This window comes from Carcharodon carcharias, chromosome 8 (assembly GCF_017639515.1).
Source record: "Carcharodon carcharias isolate sCarCar2 chromosome 8, sCarCar2.pri, whole genome shotgun sequence".
Lineage (NCBI taxonomy): Eukaryota > Metazoa > Chordata > Chondrichthyes > Lamniformes > Lamnidae > Carcharodon > Carcharodon carcharias.
The window spans coordinates 53436379-53462924 of record NC_054474.1 but is presented as its reverse complement, the minus strand read 5'-3'; the positions used below and the strand labels follow the sequence as shown (position 1 = coordinate 53462924).

Below are 26546 nucleotides of genomic sequence, written 5' to 3'. Positions count from 1 at the left end.
TATTCTTACTCTCTGTTTTCTGTCCATTAGCCAATTCTCAATCCATGCCAGTATATTACCCCCAATCCTATGTGCTCCAATGTTGCTAACTAACCTCCTGTGTGGCACCTTATCAAAAGCCTTCTGAAAATCCAAATACACCACATCCACTGGTTCTCCCTTATCTATTCTGCCAGTTAAATCTTCAAAAAAAAAACTCCAACAGGTTTATCAAACATGATTTCCCTCTCATAGATCCACGTTGATTCTGCCAAATATTACCATTATTTTCCAAGTGCCCAGTTGTCACATCCTTTCAAATAGATTAAAGTATTTTCCCTACTACTGATGTCAGGCTAACAGGTCTGTAGCTCCTCATTTTCTCTCTCCCTCCTTTCTTAAATAGTGGAGTTACATTTTATACCTTTCAATTTACAGGAACCTTTCAAGAATCTACAGAATTTTGGAAGATGACCACCAATGCATCCATTATCTATACAGCTACATCTTTCAACACTCTGGGATGTAAAGCCTCAGGCCAAAGGGGATTTATCAACTTTCACTCCCATTAGTTTCTCCAGTACTACTTTTTTACTAATACTAATTTCTTTCAGTTCCTCATTCTTGCACGTCCCTTGGTTCTCTAGTATTCCTCAGAGGTTTTTTTGTATCTTCTTCTGTGAAGACAGACACAAGATATTTGTTTAGTTTCTCTGCCATTTAATGTCACACTACTTGTTCAATATCTAGTATTAGATTAGCAGAGATTTTCTCCTGTTAAATATTAGAAGACTGAAGCCATTCTCTTCAGCCCCTGCCACACACTCCATTCCCTTGTCGTCTATTACATCCCCCTTCCTGGCAACTGTCTGAGGCTGAAAGAGGTTGTTCACAAACACAACATCCTATCTGAGTCAGAGTTGAACTTCAGATCACATACCGTCTCTGTCAGCAAGGTCTCCAACCTCCACCTCTGTACCATAGCCTGTTTCTGTCACTGACTTAGCTTATCTGCTCCTGAAATCCCACTCACATCTTTGTTACCTCTAAACTCAACTATTCAAATGCTGTCATGCCCAGCCTCCCGTAAATCTGAAATCATCCAAAACTCTGCTGCATTTTTCTAAGTAGCAGCAAGCCCTGTTCACTCATGACCCCTGTGGTCAGTGACCTATATTGCCATTCAGTTGAGCAATGTTTTAAATTTAAAATTCTCATCCTTATGTTCCCTATCTCTGTAATTTCTATTAGTCCTTCAGCCCTCTGAGAGCTCTGTGTTTCTCCAATTCTGGTCTCTTGTGCATCGCTAATTTCCTTTGTCCCATCATTGGTGCCCATGTCTTCAGTTTTCTGGGAAGCTCTGATATTCCTTCCCTAAATTTCTCGATCTTAATCTCCCCTTTTAGATTGTTCCTTAATACTTTGACCAAGCTTTTGGGTACATATCCTAATCTCCCCTTACGTGGCTTGGTGTCAAATTTTGGTTGGTAATGTTTCTATTCAGTGCTTTGGAATGTTTTATTATGTTAAATGTGCTACATAAATGCAATTTGCTGTTGTTGCTCTCATGCTGTCTCTTAGTGAGGTTTTTAAAGTATTTTGGATTGGTTTATTGTTTAGCAAATGTGATTTATTTTTAATGGACACTAACTTTTGGTTGTTTGACTCATGTGTTCATTTGCCATAGACCAATCAACATATTTTGCATTCCTAACAACATGTAGGACACATCCATGTGCCCTAATTACATATTGGTCCAATGCGAGATCCAAAATTTTAATTATATTGAATTTTTTCCTGTTGTTTCAATTTTTTGTGCTCTTAGGGATGTCAGTGCTGTGGAATGGAGCATTTCCCTATCCAGATACTCATTATTATCAGAAGACTGGGTATAGCACAGCCAGAAGCAAAGTAAAGTTCCCTCCACTCTGCTCTAACAATATGTCTCAGTTCCAAACTCAGGAGAGTATACTCTACATTATGAGAGTGCCCTTTCACCTTCGGCGGAGAAGAAAAGAGTTGACGTTTCGAGTCCTCATGACCCTCCAACAGAACTGCAACAGAACTCCAGTTCTGTTCACAGCTTGCCATGCGCAATCACACAGCAGCCAGCCAATTAGATATTCATGGACCAGGTGCCCAGCCAATGATGTGGCGGAGCCAGGCAGGAAGTCGACGTTCCTACTGTTACCTCAGGAGTTCAAATATCTGGGCACTATATTTAATGGTTACCCGGACAGGCATTCACTCCCTGCAAGCCAGCAGCATCATTGTGGTTGTGTGAGTGGATGCCTTGAAACTACAGCTGCTGTTAGAGCCTTCTGATTTCCACCACCCCCAGCCCCCACCCCCTCCGCCACCTCCAGATAACCTCATCTGCTCATCGTTCCCTGCACTAGATAACTACCACCTGCTCTTCTGGAATTATGTCTCAGAGCCAACAACAATAGCCCCATGGTTTAGTAATGTCTCCCTGCCAGTTCTCCTCCAGGCCATCCAGGAAAGGAGGTCCTGTTTCTCAGTGATTCAGTGATGGTAGGAGGAGACCCTCCCACTTGACCAAGGTGATCTCGATCGATGTCACAGCGGAGGTTAGAAGCTGCGGTGCACAGAAGCAAAGCTCGGTCCAATGCAGAAAAAAGGTCAACGATCTGAGGTGCTCCGCAAGGGTAAGTGGCACAGTGTGTCACTGCAAAGTGACGCTCATAAGGGCATCAAGCAATGTAAATGTGTGATTGCAGAGGGATGGCAGGCAGGAGATTGGGTTGTAGGCCTTAGTACTAGATGGAATATGTCGACCAATATATGTTGAGGCATAGATTACAAAAGTAGGGAGGTCATGTTGGAGTTGTATAGAACCTTGGTGAGGCCACAGCTAGAGTACTGTTTGCAGTTCTGGTCGCCACATTATAGGAAGGATGTGATGGCACTGGAGGGGGTGCAGAGGAGATTCACCAGGATGTTGCTTGGGATGAAACATTTAAGTTATGAAGAGAGGTTGGATAGACTTGGGTTATTTTCGTTGGAGCAGAGAAGACTGAAGGGTGACCTGATCGCGGTGTACAAGATTATGAGGGGCATGGACAGGGTGGATAGGGAGCATCTGTTCCCCTTAGTTGAAGGGTCAGTCACGAGGGGACATAAATTTAAGGTGAGGGGCAGGTGGTTTAAGGGGGATATGAGGGGAAACATTTTTACCCAGAGGGTGGTGACGGTCTGGAATGTGCTGCCTGGGAGGGTGGTGGAGGCAGGTTGCCTCACATCCTTTAAAAAGTACCTGGATGAGCACTTGGCATGTCATAACATTCAAGGCTATGGGCCAAATGCTGGTAAATGGGATTAGGTGTTTGTCATGTGTCGGTGCAGAGTCGATGGGCTGAAGGGCCTCTTCTGCACTGTGTGATTCTGTGATTCTGTGAATATGTGGGAGCCAGTTCATGCTGTTAAAGTTGTACTAGTTGTTGGAGAGTGCGCGTGTGGAAAACTTACTGGGGAGTTGACATTAGCTTTCATAGGCTGGCATGTTCAATAAGGTAATAGAAACCCATTGAAATGACATTCGATCTTTCTTTCTGTCTGAAGAACAAAAGAGTACATAAAACCAGGGAGAGGGCAAAGACTCGGGAAGATATCCCAGAAATCAGCATCCTGACCCCCACAGAAGAGGAGGTTGTGGAACTGGCAGGGGAGGATGGTGGGCAATCCTGTGCTGATAGAGAGGCCAGCATTACAGGCCATCAGAGTGATGATGTCCCCAGCCTGGAGTTCAGAACTAGGCATACAGATGTCATGACAATGCATCCTATGACATAATTACTCATGACATATTGAACTTTTAAGTAAGATGTGTTTTTTAAAAAAAAGTCAGCCATGCTCTGATCCCCTTGCACTGCCACGATCCAATCTCAATACATCAATGCCTCCTCTCCCACGGTCCAACAAAGCTTCCCATGAAAGAAAAGGAGCTTCTCCTCAGCCCAAATCCACCAGGAAGACTACCTTGCCTGCTGTGTGCCACCTTTAACCAGTTATGAATCTGAAGGCATGTGTTTCTTGTTTGCTGCAGAGTTAATCACAAAGGTACCATTTCATCTGGAAAAGTGGGTGTTTCAATGAGTATGCATGAAATGCTAATGCATTAAAAATAGGCTCCCACTGCTTGCTGTTGGGATACTCGATCGCCTTCAATCTGCCACAATCTTAATTCTCTATTCTCATCCTGCTGTTGTAAGCCTGACATTTCGCTTCCCACACAATGAAGTGCACCTGCCTGCCTTGTTTCCCGCTGCTGGCTACAGCACAAAATTCCAGCCCATGTAAAAGGGTTATGGCTCTTATTAATTAAAGATCAACTATTCCATGGAACACCAAAGTCAGGAGCATTTTTTTCCCCTGTTTTCTCCCTGAAGACATCCAGTTGTACTGAAGAACAGTTCACTGCAGACTGGAAACTGTCCAGAACCTTACCAAAGTAGCCATTCATTACATACCTTGATAAGGAGTGCCAGCAACTGATTTGACACAGAACCTTTTGCATCAAAGCATGATTCTATTTTCATCTGATATTCACACATATGCACTTCCTTATCACTTTCTAATATGGTCTGATTTTTCCCTTCTTAATCCTGGTTCATTAATGTCAATTGTAGTGTTCCAGCTATTGACCTGACTGAGATGAAGGGATGAAAAATGAGACTTCCTAGTGTGTACTGCCACACCTGGCATTATCATCAGCCTGTTAGCCATCAGGGAAACTCAGTTCTGATTCAACTGATTGTGAGAGAGAAGGAACACTTAGAAGGAATCATTCTGGTGATATGCCAATGATTCCACAAGTCATCCTTCATTGCCAAAAGGAAGATTACTAATGAGGCAAAACTCCTAAAAAAATCTATGCAAATGACACTAGAACCTGTTTGTCAGCAGTGTGAGCAAAGAGGACCAAGTTACATTGCTATTGTGCACCAGTCACTAATCAGTGCACATACGTGGGCTCACATGTAGAATTCTATTCATCAGCCTCTGACTGTATCTGAAAAAACAATGGGTGGCCCATGAAATCTGGCAAAGCATTCTTCCTGAACAGTGTACCTGAATGCCACATGAACACATATGAATGAGGTGGAGAAAGTGGATTGCTGCTCTAGGCACATAGATTACACACATAATCTTATACCAACAGATGCATCAGTCTGTTTGCAGACGCCATAACCAGCACCAGTGAGTGTGCACAGTAGGTAATGCATCTAAGCCAAAGCCCCTGTCTCCTTGCGAGGAATTCAGGATGTGGAGGCAATGGGACAGGGTACAAATAGATTGGAACCCTCCTTCAGAATTGTAGTTGTTATTTTCCTTTGGTTTTCATTCTTTATTTCTTTATTCACTTGCTCATTCACTCATTAACATACAAATATAAACTGCAATATTACAGCGTAACAGAAATAATGTTCTGCTATGTAAAGTTCTGTTTGAAAGGATGGCTTACTGCTAGCATCCTGAAATATATCCCCTGTTCCTCCTGGTGCCTTAAAGGAGGGGATAAGCCAAATGGACAGCATCAACAAAGTACCTCATTACACCCTTTGGGTATGCAGACCTTCAGTTGGGGAGGGGGAAGTAATTGATGTGTTGCAGGTGGTGACGTACAACTGAGAAGCAAGCACAAGTGGAATTAAAAGGTGAAATCTTTTGGCTGGAGGATTATCTTAAGGTCTTCTACAGCTGTTAACCCCAGAACTTTTGAGGTCTCAGACTTGCCCACAAGTCATCATCAGCAATTCAGAGTTTTCAATAAGTTTGTGGATGACAATGGTGGAGGACAAACCCTCCTCCCTCCCCTCCTCTCCCACTCTCTGCTCTTCCTCTCCGCCCCAACCCCATCTGTGGGCTCCTGCCTCTTGCTGCTTCTGCTTCTCTTTTCCTAGTGGCTTCTTGACAATCATTTTGAACACTTTGGTCAACATGTACTGTGACATGCCCCCAGTTCATTCCAAGAATTTAAACATTTACTTTCAGGATACCAATGGTCTGCTCCATTAAGATTCTGGGAACAGCTTGCCTCATTAATTAATGTCATATTCATCGAACTATTATGGTACAAAAGGAGGCCATTCAGCCCATTAAGCCCATGCCTTCTTTCTATAGAGCAATCCCATCAGTCCCCTTCCTCTGTTCTATAGTGTACACCTGCAAGTTTACTTCCCTCTGCAAGTCTTGTCCATAGGTGCCTTAACTGGATAAACCCTTTCCCACTATCAGGTAAAAAAGCAGCCATGAGCACTATGCATGCTATGTTTTTCTGAGACTGATTGACCCTTCATCCCAAACCCCACCCCCCTCATTTGCCACAGTGCTCTTGACTTGCCTTCAATGCAAGTTTCAGGAAACCTGGAAAATTTGTGAATGCTATGTTAAACTTAAAATCGAGTTGAAATATCTCACTGAGCGGTTATGTTAATGGGCAACCCACCTCTGCCAAGGGGGTCATGTGCAAGCAACCCACTAGCTTGAGTTAAACGTGAAGGCTGGCAGGTTGGAACTGGCTTCCCTATGAACTCTCATTTTTATCAAATTTAACCATCCACTAAGGGATCTGTACTTGAATGATGCAACTGTGTACTACTGCAGCTTAGACGATTTTGCAGAAATTTTCCAATGCTGCTTTACAGGTTTGATACAGTTGTTATCTTCTAAACTGCTGATGGTTAGCCTTGTCCTGGAGGTGCTTTACAGAATGGACTTTAGGGTTATGTATGGCTCAGTGGTAGTTTCCATAAGCAATCATTGTTTTGCCATTGCAAATGTCTTCGAACATACATAGATACAATTCTTTAGCCCAGTAATCGTGTACTGTGGCATGTCCCCTATTCATTCCAAGAATCTGAACCTTTACTTCAGGGTGTCAATGGTCTACTCCATCAAGACATTGGGGGCATAAAGGTGAGCCTTAAGTGACTGTCTAAAGTGAAAACATACCTGTCTGGAATGTCATCTCTATCCATCTATCTATCTTTTCCTCCAACATCTGTAAATATGGGAGGATGCCCAGAAGGATACCCATTTGGATAGCATACAATGATATACCCCATGAAAAACGGGCAGAACTGGCAGATGGTGTTCCACTAGAGGAAATTCTAAGCTTGTTTACGTGGTGAAAATAGCTGAACAGCAAAAAGCATGAAAATAAGCAGAAAAGTAAATATCAGGTATAAAACAAATCTACTTTTAGAACAAAGACCCAACATAATGGGTCCTTTCTTGCAGTGCTAATTTTTAAACTTGCTGAGCATTCGAAGTGCTTTCAGGTGCTGTAAACCAGCACAATATACTTATTCTTAGGGCCTTAACAAAGTTAACTGCTCATTATGTGCACAGGCCTGTGCTGGAAACATTTTTGAGTGCATTGTGCCATATGCAGCACATAGTAAACTTCAAGGCCTTATAATTCAGAATGCCCAGTACAAAACAGTGCTACTGGTACATCGGTCCCATATTTGTTTTAACTGAAGCATTAGTAATTAGCTGGTTTATAAACTCTTGATTTATGGTACTTCAGCTTAAGTATTTAGATATGTGTCTGTCCGCATCAAGGGTATATAAAACTACATTTTGTTAACCTGCTCCCTAATGTATGTATCCCTCAGATTCTCATGTGAGAACAATGAGCCTCCTTTCTATCTCTACCAAGTATTCAATTGCCCAAATGGTTACAAAGGCAAAATAAAGAACCACCATCATTTCTTCTCTTCTAAACTGAAAATCTTGGGAACAAACCTCATTGGTATGGATATCGAACTTAACCCAATAACAAAAGCCCTCTTGCAGATCAAACCATCCAATTGACATGTTCAAGAAGCTTCATTCTGCCTAGTTATATATTACATTTTGCTGACACCTTGAAGCAATAATTATCCAGAAAACAAAGTGTTTATCAAGAATGTCATGAGAAAATCATTGCTGACCCTACCGACTCCCCAGCAAAATATGACAAGTTTTTTTTTAAAGTAATGCAAAGATGTTGAGGAAAGTATTATTTTTTCAAGTAAAATGGAAGTCAGTAAAAGTTTAGTTAATGGTTTCCTGCTATTAGTTTTCAAATGAACAATAACGTTCAGGCTTTGCTGAATCAATTTTCCCACATTTGTAACAGGGTGAGACTGAAATATTTACTTGATTCTCCTCTTTACACGTGATTGGAAATCCGAATTGGCTGTTCATTCAGATTTTGTCACTAGGGCCAACAAACCCCAGTATAACGGGGCTCGAGGTTTTATTTTAAAATAAACCGTGCGCACAATGTGTGCAACTGGAGGTCGTCTGGGAAAATATGGAGACTGCCTGAAGTGAGAATGCAGAGAGGGTCTGTGTGAAAAAGATTTCGACAGTCCGACTGTGAAACGAAAGATTAAGGCAGTCAGTGTGTGGTGGCTGCGTGTTGATGTGTTGTTTGCTAGTTGCAGAGGCTCAGCCCGATCGATGCTCATTGATTGTCCCTGACGAGCTGCTCCACTTTCCAACCAATGTCAGCGTGTCTCCGGCTAGCCAGGATGGGGAAAAATGAAATTAAGGAAAATCTCTGCCGCCCTGGCGGTGTCGTTTCCACACACTTCACTTGGCAGTCAGCCAAATCCAAGGAGAAACACATCGAAAAGATGGACTGGTAATCTGTATTAAGGATCAGATGCGTTTCAAATGCCCCCCAGAACACAAACCCATGCCTTTGAAGGTATTCCGCATATTACTGGCGTTTCTGTTAAACACAGGTTGATCAATCGATGAGATATTGTGAATGTTAGTGTGTTTGAAAAAAAAATACACATTTCTGGCGAAACTTCTCGCGACAATTGTTAAACATTTAGACATTTCTGCAAATCGAATCTCATGTTTAAAGGCGTGGACAGAACGAAGCAGAAATGTTATCACCGGTTGCGTTGGACTACCTTTTAGTTCAAAAGGTTGAGCCTTCGGTTCACGAAGATCCACTTCGGTTTTTGTGGCGCGCTCCAAAAATCTATGAAATGTATTTGCATGTACTTCCAGAGCGATCTGGGATGTAGAGGAAGGCTTGCAGGAATCGGAAGGTTGTAGCCCCCTCACTTTGTGTTATTGAGTGAGTTTTTGCAACACAGTTACCTTGTTGCAGAGTTTTGCACAGGATTGTTATTGCTGCTTTGAAGTGTGATGGTGATCTGTGTTTCTGGGTTTGTTTGATCCTCAGTACTGCAGCTGTTAGACACTGGCTGGACTGGCACATCCCTCCCTCTGTTGGATTTGCCTTTGGTAGGTGCGGGAAAAAAAGGGCCTGTGTTTGCAAATATGCAGATGTTATCATTGCTGAAATCTTAGTGTGCTCTAGTGGATCAGGGGCAAAAGAAAAATGGAATTTTTTGATGGCCGGTGGGAAAGGAAAGTAGTTGGCTTTGAGCGGATAGTGAATGTACCGTGGTGTTGGTCGCTGTTAACATACGGGTTTCAGCTCATTGGTGGAAATTAGAAAAAAAAGAAAAAATGAAACAAAAGTATTTGATGTGAAATAGTACACACAAATAGTCCATGCTGACAAGATTGTAACTCGTGTAGTTTGTAAATTGGCAGAGGCGTGTTCACAGACTTTAAAAAACATGAATACATCTGCTTCTTTTTCACTTAGTCTCTTTTTTCATTTTTTCCTTTACAGTTTATCGAGGGAAATGTTTGCCAGTTCCACCTTCTGTTAAACGAGGTTTTCCTTTCAAAAGATGTATATTCTGTTAATCGAGAAGTTGCAGTTATTATCAATGAAAAAAAACATACGGTGTCCGTGATCGTTTTATTTTCTCAGCCATAATCGCTCTGTCTTTCTGAAACTAGTATTTGTTATTAGTTAGAATGCTGTTGTAGTTCAGTTCAAACAGGATAAATAAATTAGCCGGTAGTTTGGTAAACCTGAATAGTCCGCTGGATCAAAGCAGCGTTTTGCAAAACGTCAATGCCACCTTTTAATGGACAACCTTTGTGTGGATCAAGAAGTACTCCAGAGGTACAGCAGCGATTATGTGAAGTTAAATTGTATGAAAGACTTAAAAACAAATCTTGAAATAAGTAAAGGGGGAATGGAAATGTAATGGATATTTGTGCTACACTGCATATATATATGTATTATAGCTCATTCCTGGGATAGAAATAGGCAGAATTTCTGACTGGCTCCAGTGGCTTTTTAGGTCCCTGAATCATATCACAATGCAATGGAGCAGTTGATAGGTGGGGACAGTTGGCAAAATGCTGATATTTACCAGGTAATGAGGTGGATATCACGATACATTGGAACAGTTAGTAAGAGGCTGATTGATATCTGCCAGATTATGAGGTTGAAAAATACAGTTGTGAAATAAATAATTTATGTTTCTTAGTTTATAAAGCAAAAAATGCAAGAGTAAAAATTGAGATCCTGTGTGATTATGGTAGTAATACATATTTTGGTGTGTTACATGGTTAAATAGGTTATGAGAGCTAGTTCAGGCATTAGATGTAACTGTTTTAAGCAGTTCATACTTGTGATGAAAATTGCTGAAACATTACTATTAGTTTTTACATAGTATAACATCAAATAAAGTAACATTTTTAAAAGTACAGGGTTTTGACAACCTTTAATGGGTGAAAAGTTGGTTATGTCATATAGTGCACTGAGCAAACAGACTTGGAAGGTATGATTGGAATGTTGGTCTGCTTGGTTGTTATCAACTGGCCTATGAGTAGGAGTGCTATTGTCCTCCTGCTTTTTGGCTGGAAAGAGTATAAAAACAGAGTTCCCGTTCTTCATCGTTATAAAGTTATGCCTTTTACAAAGGATGTGTGTGGATGCCAGGTGAGGGAGAACAGGACCAGAATTGGCTATATTATCCTTTGCTCTCCTCAGTGGTTGGGTGACCTATTAACACTCAAGAGAAGAATGTTTATTTGAGTGAGGTTTCGGAGGGCAGCTGGAATCCATGTGCTTCTACCTCAATGTGACTCACTACCTTCAGGAGGGAAGAAAATTAGGGGCAAATTGTAATGAATGCTATTGTATTCTTAATAAGGAAGTCTGCATTTCAGATTCTTGTTTTCAAATGTATTTATTTGGTAATCCTATAGCTTGGAAAGGAAAGGAGCATTAAGTAAAGAAGGGCAAGACTGGGAGCAGTTTTTACTCAGGGCAAGTGCAGTAAGCCTGCCATTGGTGGATCAACTGTATGATGTATGTACCACCCAATTTTCTCTTCCATTGATTTCAACCGAACTGAGAATTGGTAAGGGTGCATAACAGGAAGTCTGATCCATTACTGCCAGTTTCACCTCCATCACCATAACTGAAAATGATTCCCATTGTCTTTAGGTAACCATACTTTTCAGTAATGGCAAAAAAAAAGTGAAAACTGTTTTTTGCCATTAGGATAGAATATGTCATGTTCCTTTCAACAAAGTAAAAGAGTCTTTAAAGCTTAAAAAAAAATTCAATGCATACAGATTTAATCTCTGTTTGGAGAACCCATGTGGCTGTTGTAGGCCTATGCTTGTTGAATGCCTGCATAATAGTGTGATCTATGGAACCTGCTTTAGAAATGTAATGTTTTAATATACAGCAATGTTCCAAATAATGGCTAGTTGGAATGAGTAAACTATCGATCATTAGCTTTTCTGGGTTGAAAATGTTATTTTGTTAAGACAAAGAGTTAGGTTTAGTCATTTGGAAAAATATTGCAATATAATCTTAACTTTTCATATTGGTAAATGGATGGTCAATGCATATAATTAATTCTTCTATTAAAATTACATTCTGTTCATAAGTATAATTAATTAGACAAACTATGGACCTGCTGCATTTTGCTGTAGTCTGCTAATTTTACTTTGATTTTACACACTGTCTGTCCTTTTACTCTTCGGGTTGCTGTGACTGTACAGAGATCTCTCCCAATCACTGTGATTCAGCTTGTACTGACCTCCACTACTGATTAGTTCTGTCTGCAGCAGAGGGAATGAAAGGAGGGCTCTTGCTCTCATGTTTTTTGCAGGACTCAGGGCTTATGATTCTGGTGGTTCAGTGCTAAAACTGGATGAGGTTTCTTCCTATTTCTAAAGATCTACAGGCCTTATATGGCAGGAGATACTTTATTACCACTTAATATTTGTGTCTACTTTTATGGGTCCATTTCAGATCAGTATTTTTAGGGAAATAAGGAATCAGGAAAGCTGTTTGGGAAGGCAGAGATATCAAGCAGGTTGTAATGTTGTCAGCAAATATTTGCATTGTGAAGCATATTGGAGAAATATAGGATCAAGAACAAGAATGAAAGGGAAGAACACGTTAACTGGAGGAGATACGTATTTAATAGATTATATAGTATACTTCCCTGACAGTTCTTCTGCATTACTGGGTGTAATAGCTCCTCCCTGACTGTGGTAACCGTTTCAGTATGAAACCCAATACAGTGCCAAAGGAAGCAGTGCAAGTTGGCTTTTTTTTCTCCTTGACCTTATTTGAACTGGTTTCATTCATCAATCACTGAAGACCACCATTTTTAACTCTGAAACGTAGACACAGCTTGAAATTAATTTTGATTTAATATTTTTTGTTAAAATGTCTCTTATTTTTATTCTAAATTGAGAAAATTATTAACTTGTCAAAATGTTCAGAATCAGCAATAAAAATAAAGAAAATTCTATTGGTACAAAATATTTTAAAAGCATTTACTCTTGATTCTATTAAGACCCATCTATAAATACAATCATAAACTGTTTGAAAGCAGGAAGACCGTTCTCTGGGTTAATTGAATGGAAAAAAATAATCAACTGTGTACCAGTAATACCATATTTTCTCATTTGTATGTCAAATAAATGTTCCCCACATTTTTTTCCATTGACAACATTTTACTTGTTACTTTTCGGCACTTTGTTGAAAGATGCTAATTTAAATAAAATAAGTGAAGCCTGTTGGTGGAGAAATGTTTCAATATACCAAGTACCACAGATAAAGTTTTCCTTAAAACTGACAACGTTTTTGTATCATTCATAGAACTCATCTAAGGCGCTGATATAAAGCAGGAAGAAGTTGGAAATGCTGGACTATTATTTGTAAGCTTAGACTTAGTTATATAATACTGATTTGCAGAGGTTTGTGATTGCAGTACAAATATAGTCATCCTTCAGGTATTGGTTTGCTTTATAGTCAAACTGGTGTATGTGTCAGATGTTTTAAGTAATTAGTGCTTGTTAATTGACATGTAACTTTAAATGTCATGAGTATAAAAAATATTATTACAGAAACAAGCATGTTGCAATAACAAAACATGATTTGAAGGATAATTGGACATTGAGATACTTTTAAGTTATTTAAAATAGATATTTTTTTATCAAAGTGTAAGAGCAGTTTGCAGGAAAGAAAGTAGTATTGATAATGAGTAAATCAATTATTCTTTTAACATTAAGAAATACATGTGGATATATAACTCAAGGATACACTTCTATTCAATCAAGCCAGTCGCGTGTGAAGTATTGATGCTGAAGCTGTTGTTCGCCATAGGCTTTACAATGCAAAACATACTATATTATTGCTATTTGTCATCACCTCTGTAATAACTATATGTTTAGACGGAAATAAAAACAGAAAATGCTGGAATACTCAGCAGACCTGGCAGCATCTGTGGAGAGAGAAAGAGAGTTAACGTTTCGGGTCAAGGATCTTTCTTCAAAATCTGGTTCTTCAGGTTCTGAAGGAAGGCCTTGACCTGAAACGTTAATTCTGTTTATCACTCCACGGATGCTGCCAGGTCTGCTGAGTATTCCAGCATTTTCTGTTTTTATTTCAGATTTCTAGCATTCACAGTATTTTGCTGTCATAAGTTTACACAGGTCTATTTTTTGGTTCTTGATTTTCTGCATTAAACATGCAAACTAATGCTTGCCAATTGCTTCAGCTTAATTCCGTTAATCAAAAGAATTTTGAGAATAAGTAGAAGAACACCCAAACAAAGGGCAGTGCTGGTTAAACAGTTTTCTTCAGTCAAGACATGAGGGACTGAACTCAGTGATTTGCTCATAATATTTTTTTCCAGATCCAACCTCTGTGGGTCATTGACTATTGTACTTTTATTTCTTGTCTCATAAGATCGCTTGTTTTTTGTGTATTTAATGTTTTGACTGAAGTCAGAAAGCAATAAAATTATGTGCTTGAGTATGTGATAGCCATGAGGTCTTCTGCAAACTACACTTCTGTTTGTTTGTCCTAACTGAAATAATTAACTATTACACATTTATCCTGTTCTAAATGTTTATAGAAACCAATTAAATGTCGTTGTAATTATGACACCTGTTCATTCAATATTAAATTATTGTTGGCATTTGAAATGAACAACAGACAATTTGTTCCTCTTTTTTTCCTCTCCTGAGCACAGTGACATCTGGGTTCTACTGGTGTGTGCCCAATGCCTTATCTAAGAGCCTGTCTTTTTTTCATTTATAAGCCTAGATTATAGTTGTTGACAGGGAATATTTTGTCATGGAGGTATCACACCAAGCGTGAATTTGTCCTCAACCAACAGTCACATTTGCGCTTTCAATGAGAGGGATAAGATAGCAACATGGAACAGGAATGTAGCTAACTTTATTCTCATGAACTGAAGCTAATTGTAGTGCCCCCTATAACTATTCAGGTGGGGATTAGCTAACTCAACCAGACTTGACATTTATGTCAATTTACTCCCTTAACCAACTGAGATGTTGGACCCATTTTTATGTAGAGCTTCTGAAGAAATCATTGTTTTTAAAGCTGTAATCAACCATGCCGACTTCACTGTTGAAGCCCAAAATTTTTCTTCTTCTTTCACTGGACATGGGCATCACTGGCTAGGCCAGCATTTTTGTTGCCCATCTCTAATTGCCGTTGAGAAGGTGGTGGAGAGCCGCCACCTTAAATTGGTGCAGTCCATGTGATGTAGGTACATCCACAGTGCTGTTTGGGATGGAGTTCCAGGATTTTGACCCAGTGACATTGAAGGAACGGCGATATATTTCCGAGTCAGAATGATGAGTGGCTTGGAGTGGAGTGTGCAGGTGGTGGTGTTCCCATGTGTCTGCTGCCCTTGCCCTTCTAGGTGGTAGAGGTTGTGAGTTTGGAAGGTGCTGTTGAAGGAGTCTTGATGAGTTGCTGCAGTGCATCTTGTAGATGCCACTGTGTGGCGGTGGTGCAGGGAGTGGATGTTGGAGATAGTGGATGGCATGCCAATCAAGTGGGCTGTTTTTTCCTGGGTGGCTTTGAGCTTCTTGAGTGTTGTTGGAACTGCACTCATCCAGGCAAGAGTATTCCATCACACCCCTGACTTGAGCCTTGTAGATGGTGGACAGGCTCTGGGGAGTCAGGAAGTGAGTTACTCGCCACAGGATTCCTAGCCTCTGACCTGCTCTTATAGACACAATATTTATATGGTTGGTCCAGTTCGGTTTCTGGTCAATGGTAACCCCCAGGATGTTGATAGTGGGGACTCAGCGATGGTAATACCATTGAATGTCAAGGGGAGATGGCTCATTTCTCTCTTGTTGGAGATGGTCATTGCCTGACACTTGTGGCACGAATGTTACTTGTCACTTATGAGCCCAAGCCTGGATATTATCCTGGCTTGCTGCATATAGGCACAGACTGCTTCAGTATCTGAGGAGTTGCGAATGGCACTGAACATTGTGCAATCAATAATCTTATGATGGAGGGAAGGCCATTGATGAAGCAGCTGAACGTGGTTAGGCCTAGGACACTACCCTGAGGAACTCCAGTAGTGATGTCTTGCGACTGAGATGATTGACCTCCAACAATTGCAACCATCTTCCTTTGTACTAAGAATGATTCCAACTACTGGAGAGTTTTCCCCCCAATTCCCATTGACTCCAGTTTTATTAGGACTCCTTGATGCCACACTCAGTCAAATGCTGCCTCGATGTCAAGGGCAATCATTCTCACCTCATCTCTGGAATTCTGCTCTTTTGTCCATGTTTGGACTAGTGCTGTAATGAGGTCAGGAGCTGAGTGGCTCTGACGGAACCCAAACTGAGTGTCAGTGAGCAGGTTGTTTTTGAGTAAGTGCCATTTGATAACACTGTTTATGACCCCTTCCATCACTTTACTAATGATGGAGAGTAGTTTAATGGGGCGGTAACTGGCCAGGTTAGTTGTCCTGCTTCTTGTGTAGAGGACATACCTGGGCAATTTTCCACATAGCTGGGTAGATGCCAGTGTTGTAGCCTTAGTGGAACAGCTTGGCTAAGGGTGCAGCTAGTTCTGGAGCACAAGTCTTCAGTACTACTGTCAGGATATTGTCATTGCCCTTAGCCTTTGCAGTATCCAATGCTTTCAGCCATTTCTTGACATCATGTGGTGTGAATCGGATTGGCTGAAGACTAGCATCTGTGATGCTGGGGCCTCTGGAGGAGGCCGAGATAGATCATCAGTTCAGCACTTCTGGCTGAAGATTGTTGCAAATTCTTCAGCTTCATCTTTTGCACTGATGTGCTGAGCCCCTCCCTCTTGAGGATGGTTTTATTTGTGGTTCCTCCTCCTCCAGTAAGTTGCTTAATTGTCCACTACCATTCAGGACTGGATGTGGCAGGACTGCGGAGCTTAGATCTGAAACGTTGGTTGTGGGATTGCTAAGCTCGCTCTGTCACATGCTGCTTTTGCTGACTGGCATGCATGTATTCCTGTGTTGTAGCTTCACCAAGTTGACACTTCATTTTAGGAATGCCTGGTACTGCTCCTGGCATACCCTCCTGCACTTATGATTGAACCAGGGTTGATCCCCCAGTTTGATAGTAATGGTAGAGATTACCGGACCATAAAGTTACAGATTGTTGTTGTATACAGTTCTGCTGCTGCTAATGGCCCATAGTGCCTCATTGATGCCCAGTCTTGAGTTGCTAGATCTGTTCGAAATCTATCCCATTTAGCACAGTGGTAGTTCTACACAACACGATGGAGGGTATCCTCAAATGTGAAGGCAGGACTTTGTCTCCACCAGGACTATGCGGTGTTCACTCTTAGCAATGCTGTCATGAACAAATGCACCTCCGACAGGTAGATTGGTGCGGACGAGGTCCAGTAGATTTCTTCCTTCTGTTGGTTCCCTCACCATCTGCCGCATACCCAGTCTAGTAGCTATGTCCTTTAGGACTTGGCCAGCTCAGTCATTAGTGGTGCTACTGAGCCACTCTTGGTGATGGACATTGAAGTCCCCCACCCAGAGTACATTCTGTGCCTTTGCCACCCTCAGAGCTTCCTCCAAGTGGTGTTCAACATGGTGGAGTACTGATTCATCAGCTGAGGGAGGGCAGTAGGTGGTAATCAGCAAGAAGTTTCCTTGCCCATGTTTAACCTGATGACATGAGACTTCATGGAGTCGAGAGTCAATTATAAGGCAGAAGATGTCTTCTTAATATGTATGGATGGAATTATCACAGTTCCAGTATTCAGGCTGGCCCTGTCCTTTTTATGTGGAAAACAGTTAAAGAGAAGTTTGAGTATTTGCCCACATTAACAAAAAGGAAAAAGCCACCATGATAAGAAGTGGCAAATTCAGGAATACAGCAGAGAAATACATATGCAAATTAGGTAGAAAATAAATGTTATGGCACCACTTAATCAGCAAGTGAAACAATTTAAGTATATGATGGACGTTAACCTGAACAACTTTTGAGAAATAAAAACATCCCAAAATAAATCTGAACTCGAGCTGAGTCAAAGCATTGGCTTGGTTAGCACAACTAAATCTCAGGTGAATTGGATGAAAATTATGTTTTATACATTGAAAAAAAATAAGAATTGTAAAACACATGGGACAGCATTTTACTTCCGAGGGCAGGAAACAAGACATTAGAGCAGAATTTTACGTCCCACGGACAGGTTCGTGCCCAACCTGAACGGGCGAAAAATAGTGCACGATGATGTCAGGCAAGTGTCCCAACATCATCACGTGCTCATGCAAGATTTCAGCCAGCAGGCGCACGTGAGAGTTGACAGCTCACCCACCAACAATTAAGAGGCCTATTAAGTCCTTAATCAATAATTTAAACCTGTTTTTCTCTGCCTGCCCAACCTTAAGGTTGGCCAGGCAGCCTTTTGATTTTTTAGCAAATCTCACCCATGGGCAGGATGAGGTTTCCATTATTAAATGAAATACAAATATGAATTTCTAGGCAGAATTTTTATTCTGTTCATGTTATTGAGAGTTAGTTCCATTTTGGGACATTTCTTTAAGGTTTCATAAATCTTTATTTTTGATTCTAAAATTGTTCAGGTCCCTGAGGAGGCTCCCTGCCCTCAGGGAGCCTTCATTGTGTGCTCTCCCGCGCATGCGCAGGCTTTTGCACTTGCGTTCCTCCTGCCCCCCCACTCCAGCAGCGTGCCTTTCACGTTGACTGGATGTTAATTGGCCAGACTGCATGAAATCGTGGGCTGCAGACCGTTTCCCGGCTGCTCCCGGGCCTGTCTGCCGCGCCTGCCCACCGACCCGAAAACCCTGCCCCAAGACTCTTTCTAGGACTCAATTCTGACCCTGGGGAGGGAAGCAGTCTCGGCCTCCCGATTTTCATACGGGCAGACTGTTAATTGGCTAAGGGATGGATTGGGTGACCAATTAGCGGCTGCAGGAAATGCAAATGGGTTTGAAAGAGTGCAGGGCCAATTTAAAACTCCTACCACAGCAGCTATTACTGTGGCTACCATTTCAGTGCATTATTTGCTGAGTTAAAGGTGCAGGAGGGGCAGCAGACGGAACCCACGGCAGGGCTACCTCTCATTTGTGGGTGGAGACCTGTGGGTCCTCCTCGGAGAGAGCAGGGACGTTCTCTTCCCAGAGGGTGGTACAAGGAGGTCACCCCTCCCAGACCAAGCAAGCCTGGATTGAAATTGCTGCAACAGTGGGCAGAGAGTATGGTCCACAGGAACCGGGTCTGGTGCAGGAAGAGGTTCAATGACCTTACTCGTTCGGGCAAGGTGACTGCAATATTGAACCTTCAGGACAGGCATTGGGGTATTCACCCTCCAGCAGACACTCTCGCTAAGGAGCCTTAGGCCTAATGGCTCCTGAACATGGGAGGAATGTACGCAAAGTAATTACACAGTCCTCAGCAAAGCTCAGAGTCCGGCTGAGGACCTGCCAGTACTGACGCATGCAGCTTCTTATGTATATGAGCTGTTGGTATTGGCCATAAGGCATTTCTAGTCTCTATCTCTTTTTTGTCCTTGGAGGAGAAACAGGCATATAAAACTGACAAGAGGGCCCAAGTGGGAGGAGGGATTCCCTACCTGCACAATGCAAGTGGGAGCCGTGGAGTTCGCCAGGGTTGCTGATGAAGAGCAAGTTGAGGAAGGCAAGAAGGACATCCCTGGTGGAGATGGTGGATACAGACAGCAATGCTTATATTAAGAGGATGCCTGCACCATATCCATCTGACAGCATGTCGAAGATTCAGCTGTATTGGGAAGTCTGCGCTCAGATAGTTACTCTTCTTCAAGGCTAGCTCTCATGATCTCTTCTTGTGTCTCCCATAGGTGCTAACATCAAGGTGCTATTACTGACTCCTTCACCAACACTGGAACAACTGCCAGAGTGGAGATCAGACCAGGATCATCACATCTTACAAACGCACCCTGCACCAGCGCAGATACAGTCTCTTTGGCGGGTTCTCATGCATGATTAGATTGGGTGGCACTGGGTGATAAGCAAGCATGTCATGGATGAGCAGGAGGAGGTAAGAGAGAGAGCTTTGGGAATTTCCCCCCCCCCCCCCCCCCCCCCCCCCCCCCCAAGAGAAGAAGGGACATCAGCTGATGCAGGGCCTCAGGAATCACAGGAAAGGAGGCTCTGCTTAGGTCAGCAGATGTGGCCCCACATGTTGGAATTCCCTGAGGCAGCCTGGGGTCATGGAGTGAGAATGGAGGAAAATATTCAGCACATATGAACCACCATGGCTCATGGATTTGAATGCATGAACTCTTCCATTGAATGAGTGACCAGTCTTATGGAAAGCTATATGCAGCAGCACTTGGAGTGCATGCAGGAACTGCGCACAGACATTCGCAGGTCTGCACTGAGGCCATGATCGGTCAGTGGTGCTGGGGGTGTAGAAATGTTTGGAGGGAATGCCAGCTGCGTCCCAGTCGGTGGTCCCCTCCAGCCATCTGGAGAGCCAGCCAAGGGCTGAGACTGTCACGGGAGAGGATGAGGGTGCCACTCTTGATGGGCATCATTATCATTATCAGCGCCCTTGGCTCCTCTGACTGAGGGAGCACCATGCAGCAGGGCCATGAATTACGGAGGCTGCCCCTGCAGTGATGTCAATGGAGCAGCCTCTGGAGGTGTTGCCCCATTCCCACCCGGTACCTCCACAATGAGGACAACCGCCACGTGTCTCAGCTATAAGACAAATGAGCCGGCTGCCTCCAGCTGATCCAATGCCACATGAAGAGCACTGCATGGAAGAGGCCGAGAATGGAGGCCGCCATGTTGCATAGAGCACTGAGTGGGTCACTGTGCAGTGTTTGTCTTTTTGAGCACCAAGTAAATATTGACACACGTTGAATCCAGACGTGTGAGTCTTTGTTATGAATGATGGTACATTGAAAGAGGGATGAAGGGGAACAAGGGTCTGTGAACAGTGACAGTGAAACTTCTGGGCAGATGTGTATGCTTCATAGTCAGTAAGAGTTGATGCTGAGTTTTCAGTGCATGTGTTCTCACAAGCACTTCAAAGTCATTCCACATCATGCTGTCCCCCTGTCTTAGAGGAGCTCTGCTGAATGGTGCCTGGATCAGATGATCCCTGGTGCTAATGTCATCCTGACGAGATTCTCGAGCTCTGCGCTGGCCTTGCCCATCTCCCTGTGCAGCCGGGGTGCCTCTATGATCCGCATCTTCCTCCTCTCTCGATCCAACACTTCAGCCTCTTCAAGGTCCATACCTCTCTGAAGAGCCATGCTATGGACTGGCCAGCAGACTGCCACCATGCACAAGATCCCTACAGGAGTGTACTGCAGGGCACTGCCCTACCTGCATCTTCAGAAGGCAGATAGCCTACTCGATGGCCCTCATGAGCTGACTGCTTCACATCTGTGTTGGGTTCTCGGAGAGGTGTGAGTAACCATTTCTTCAAGAGATATCCCTTGTCTCCTAGAATCCATACACTTGAGTTTGGGGTCAGATGAAGAGCTACAAAACCAGGGACCACCAGAGAATGAGGTAGTCGTGACAGCTGCCAGAAGAATAAGAATACATATGCAGGAAGCTGTTGTTGTGATCTAAGACCAGCTGGACATTGAGTGAGTGGAGCAACTTCCTTTTGAAGAATCTTACTGGGTGCTCAGTTGGTGTCTTGATGGCCACATGGGTGAAGTCGATGATGTCCTGCACCTGGAGGAATTCAGTGATGGAGGCAAAACCCATTGTCCTCCATGCCCCAGGTGTCTGAAACTGTTTATACTGTTCAGCTTTCCCAAAAAGGGCATCAGTGACCTGTGAAATGCAGTGGTGTGCAGCTGTTTGCGAGACACCAACAAGGCCTGCAGCTGATCATTGGATCCAGAAGCAAAGAAGTTCAAGGCCACAGTAACTTTGACAGCTACTGGCAGGGCATGATGAGCAGTGCCGTGAGGTGTGAGGTCTTCCACAAATCTCTATGACCATCTATCTGTTGAGTTGCAATCTCATGCAGTTCTCGTTCTCGGTCATATCCAGATAGCTCTACCCCGGCAGCATGTTCGATGGTGAAGGTATTGTCTCCATTGCCTTCATGCCCTTGTCCCCCTCATCCACTTGCCTGATGTCCAGGGCTTTGCTTTTCTATGGAAGATGTTTTTCATTGTCATTGGACCCAAAATCAGAAAGTCACTCTCCTGTTGCCTCCTGCTGTTTCCTTTTCCTCAGGTGGTCTACCAATTCAGTTTGGAAGCTTCTTCTTATGCCCCCATGATGCCAGGAGGGTGACTGTCCCCTTCACTGCCCCAAAACTTATTGATCACTTTCCCTGCAACCTGTGCTGTGCCAATGGCTGAGTCCCTCCCTGCACCTTTCATGGGGTCACCTGAATGCCCTGTGCTGCCCATGACTGGCTCCCCACTGTGTACCTGCCTCCATTCACCTCTCCTGCCCCAGACACAGTATGCAGTCCATGTGCTGCCACCAAAAGATGAAATGACCCTGAATGAGTTCTTTAATAAGCTTAGTTACTGTTATTGCCTTCCTGGGGCCACCCTTTCCCTGCCCTGGTGAAACTTGGCAGTGACAGGAAACCAGCACATTTTATTTGAACGTAAAGCATCGTTTTGCTGATGTTTAGAGGAGTATAGTTAAAAACTGTGCAACCATCAAGAGCGTTTTAGCTATTATTTTTAAAATAATTCTGCAGTGCCTCCTTAAACAACTGGTAAATGTCAGAATTTTTTAATACAAGTTCTATACTGCACTGTATATCCACAACCTCACTTTAACAAACAATATTCTTGACATGAACTGGACCTAATAAAAACTCTCAGAAACTTCAGTGACTACCAAAGCAAGAACCAAATCTTTATCAAGAAGTTTTCATCTGTTGACGATAACACAACAGTGTTTTTATTCAAACCTTCCACAGATCGTGAGAAGACGCTAGTCACATTATCAGAAATCTGTAAATTTTCAGAAGAATTTGCTGGATGAAGAATTAAGTAACTTGAAGGAAGACTTTCCACAGGAAAGATTGCAACTTAAAAAGGATGCCACTGACAGCTTTTCAGAAGTCGAGAAGTTGTTCTATCCCATGGAAGACAGCAAGGTTCCCACTGACACTTGTGATTATTTTGAGTAACATTTGCTCACAATCTGCTCATTGTTTGAATAAACAGTCTATGTCACAAGTAAAAAGAATTACTTTTCTAATTCAGACTCTGAATTTATAAAAAAACCTGCCACCTAAGATTGAAACACTCACTGAAAAACATTTTCAGCTTTCCTAGACCTTATTTAATCTAAATAGTTATGATCATCAGGGAATCTCTCAATATGATTGTGTAATAGCCCCTTTTAAGAAGCACTCTGGTTTACTGACGTGATTCCGTACTTTTTGAATAGGGTTTTGCAGAATTGTCCTCCCAGATTAAAAACCACTTTAATCATTTTGTTTACCTGTCATGATTATCAGGTTTCTTACTGGGCAAACTATTCAAAGTACAACCACATCATATTTATATTGAAATTATGACAACTGGTCCAAATTTATTAACTTTAATGTAGCTCTTGTATTAAAGCAGGGCTATATGTTATGTAATGGTGTTCAAAGGATTCTTCGTCACATCCTTTTTATATATGTTTGTCCATGCTATAACAATAACATTTATATAGCACCTTTACCAGAACCAACATCTGAAGTTGCTTCACAGAAGCGTAATCAGGAAACAAAAAGTGGGAGTTGAACTGAAGAGGGAAATTTTAGGAGAAGTGACTGAATGCTTGGTAAAAGATGGGTTTTAATGAAGGTCCAAAAAGAGGAAAGAGTAGTGGAGCGATTTTAAGAAGGACTTTGAAATCATAGACAGATGAAGGCATGTTTGCATTTGGTGTGATGAAGGGGCTGAAGGATGCTCAAGTACAAGGGATGATGACATCAAGTACTTTTTATATTTTTTTTAGCCAATTATCTTCTCCTCTCTTAAAGCTATTAACTTTGGTTGGAGTGTGGTCCCATGGTTGCTGGTCACTCCTTGGTACTTGCCTAAGTGACCATTCTACAGGTGTGAATTTAGTCAGCAGTTGCAGACTGAGATCATGTTGGAAATTGACAGTTGACCCTATTTTGGTTTTCACCTAACGTTGACAGATATGCACACGTGCCAGCAAATACCTTATGATAGCAATCAGGTGGGGAAAATCTGATGTGTTGATTTGCCCCTTTCCTTTTCAGGACTACTGACACCAATTGTAACATGCTTTGCTACAACTGATTAAAATACCTCTGTGCTAGGTAGAGGAAAATCACCTTCCAGCAATAAAGCTACTTCTAAGTTAATAATTGTATAGGGCAGAAGAAATAAATGTCCATTCTTACGTTCTCTAACTGTGCTCAAAATTCAGCCTGGAAGATAACCCCTAATACAACATTGTAACTTTTCTATTTCTTGTTTCTTATAATTATGTTGAGTGAAAGACATGAACTTGTGCAAATAATGCTTAATTTGAGAACAATCCTGCAAGTTGGAACCATGTATCAGAATTTTTTGGGTGTTATATCCAGGTACTGGAGGTGAAAGAACTGTTCTGACTATAGTGCTTAACCCCACTGTTACAACTCCAAAGCCATCTATTAATGGAGTCCAGGATATTCAAGTACCGTATATGGAATTGGGACAGTGAAGGAAATTCGTTTTGAAGGGAAAATTTTGGGAAAATGTGCTTCAACATAGCTTTGGCATCAAAGGCATGTCTACATTAGTCATAAATGAGTGGTAACCTAGCCAAACTTGAATAGAACATTCTCTAGTTTGTTAACATGTCTGAAAAAAGTTGCTGATAATTTACATTTTAAATCTTTTGGATTGCTTGGATGAGTTGTGTAAATTTTTTGTTTAGCTACTTCTTGATGAATTCATCCTAAAGCTTTATTGATACTCTTAGGGCTGCATTTTATGTGCTCCTGCCTGGCGTGTTTATGGAGGGGGTGGCACATAAAATAGGACGAGTGCCCATCTCACAACCTTTCCGTCCAGCCCCTAGCTCACCCTCATAATACGGAGGGTGGGTAGACATTGAAATTGGCAGCCCGTCTGCCATATTTAAATAAAGAATTAATTAAGCGTCAATTGAACTTGTTAACAAGTAAATTGACCCCGATGATACACTGCCCATGCCATAAAACGGCTAGCGTGGGCAGTCGGCCGGAAGTGGGCAGGCCACTTTTTAAAAAAACGTTTTCAAATGGCAGGAAGGAAAGGGGGCACTTTGTCCATCATGGGGGCAGCCCTCCCTAAGACAGGAGCCCCCATTCCTTCCTACCCACCTGCTTATAAGACAGGCCATCCCAAGCCCCCCTGCCCGCCCTCCTCCCTAAACTGCTCAAACCCTCCATGCCCAAGACCCTGAACTCACTTGGCTCCAGGATCCATAGACCTTCTTCTTATTCCTGGGTGCAGTTGCAACAGTGCCCGCTAATGCACTCTTGGTACTGCCAGGATTGCTGGAGCTTCAGCCAATCTGACTGGCTAGCAGCTCTCGAGGGCAGACTTCCCAATGTGGGAGTAAAACACTGCCTCAATTTAGCCTGTCCACAGTGCGTTATGGAAGCGGAGTCGCCTGGCATGTGGCAGGTTAGCTGCATGCTGACTTTGCTTCTGGGGGCGGGGTGGGGTGGTAGGGGCAGTTGGGACTCGAGGGGCTAGTCTGTCCACCCCCTCGTAATATGCTGCCAGTTGTTGAGGCAGTTATTTTATCCAGACTGATCTAGTTTCCATACATTGATCAGGTATAACCACAACATAATTTCCTTTCGGAGAAACTTTATCAAGACTCTCCTAACCCAAACATAATAAGCAATCCAAATTCAAGAAATATGACTCTCATTTACTGATCAGATCAAGTGATACTGAAGCTAAAGTAAATCTTATGAGCCAATCCTTTGTCGACCTAGAGAAAACAGTTCTCTGGATGCTTTGAAAGTCAAAAGTTGACAAAAAAAGGGGATAAACTTGAAGGTAACGGTGCTGCAAAATGGGCAGCAGTGGATCAACTGCTCATTATACACTGCCCCATTTTGCTTTCTATTGAAGTAAATCGGATTAGGTGTACAATGAACCATTACTGCATGTGGTGTACCTCCTGCCAAAGTTTATTATTCCCACTCCAAAGTTTATTATTTTCTTTTTCTGCATTCAGGTTTGGTAACTTCCTAGTCCACAAAATCCATGAGATTTTTGTTTTATGTGGGAATGGGGTAATGGAAGAAATTCAGTCAGAAATTAAACACTTACATCTCAAAAAATAGCTAGGGTATGATTTCCTCCAGTTTCTACTGTGGTCATTGGGCCATACCTGCATCCAGGAAGGCAGGTAACCTGCTCCTATGCTCCATTGAACCTGCTGCTGGATGTTCAAGAAGAACTTTCCAAAGATAGTTTTTATTCTCCTCTAACACTGTGCTGTGCAGTGGGCCAAAATCAGACTACTCCCTGTAACTCACATAGCTATATGGCTGAAATTGAGAGCTCATGAGTGAGGAATTAAAATGCTTCCCCCAATGCTGTAAATCCATATATTGGTGATCTGACATACTGTATAATTATGCAATCTGCATTAAAACAAAACAAGTAGCTAGTGACAACAGTTTATCGTTCCTCAGCATGAAATAGTGTACAGGTAAACGTTCTTTTGAAATGTTACAGTAGCTGCTCTGAGGTAACAATCTGTGATAAATAGTTGAATATCTTCACAGAACTTGTGTCTTAATTTTTGAATTGAGAATTCAGTTCATCCTACAGTTATAGTTACTTGTATTTTACTTCTCTAAACTAATTTCATATAAAGTTTGTGGCCAAGTTAGAAACGTTT

At 42.3% G+C, this 26546-nt stretch overlaps 1 protein-coding gene across 3 annotated transcripts in view; it reads left to right on the top strand.

The window, feature by feature from the left end:
- The first annotated feature begins 9006 nt into the window (after positions 1–9006).
- The window catches only part of cxxc5a (CXXC finger protein 5a), a 32521-nt gene continuing 14981 nt past the window's right edge, over positions 9007–26546 (top strand). Inside the window, exons 1-2 of one of the 3 annotated variants that reach the window (XM_041192901.1) lie at positions 9110–9258; positions 9656–9997. The gene's annotated coding sequence lies outside the window, so the exon portion shown is untranslated. Of the gene's footprint in view, positions 9089–9109; positions 9259–9655; positions 9998–26546 lie in introns of those variants that run through there. The other 2 variants (XM_041192900.1, XM_041192902.1) reach the window with 2 other exon arrangements.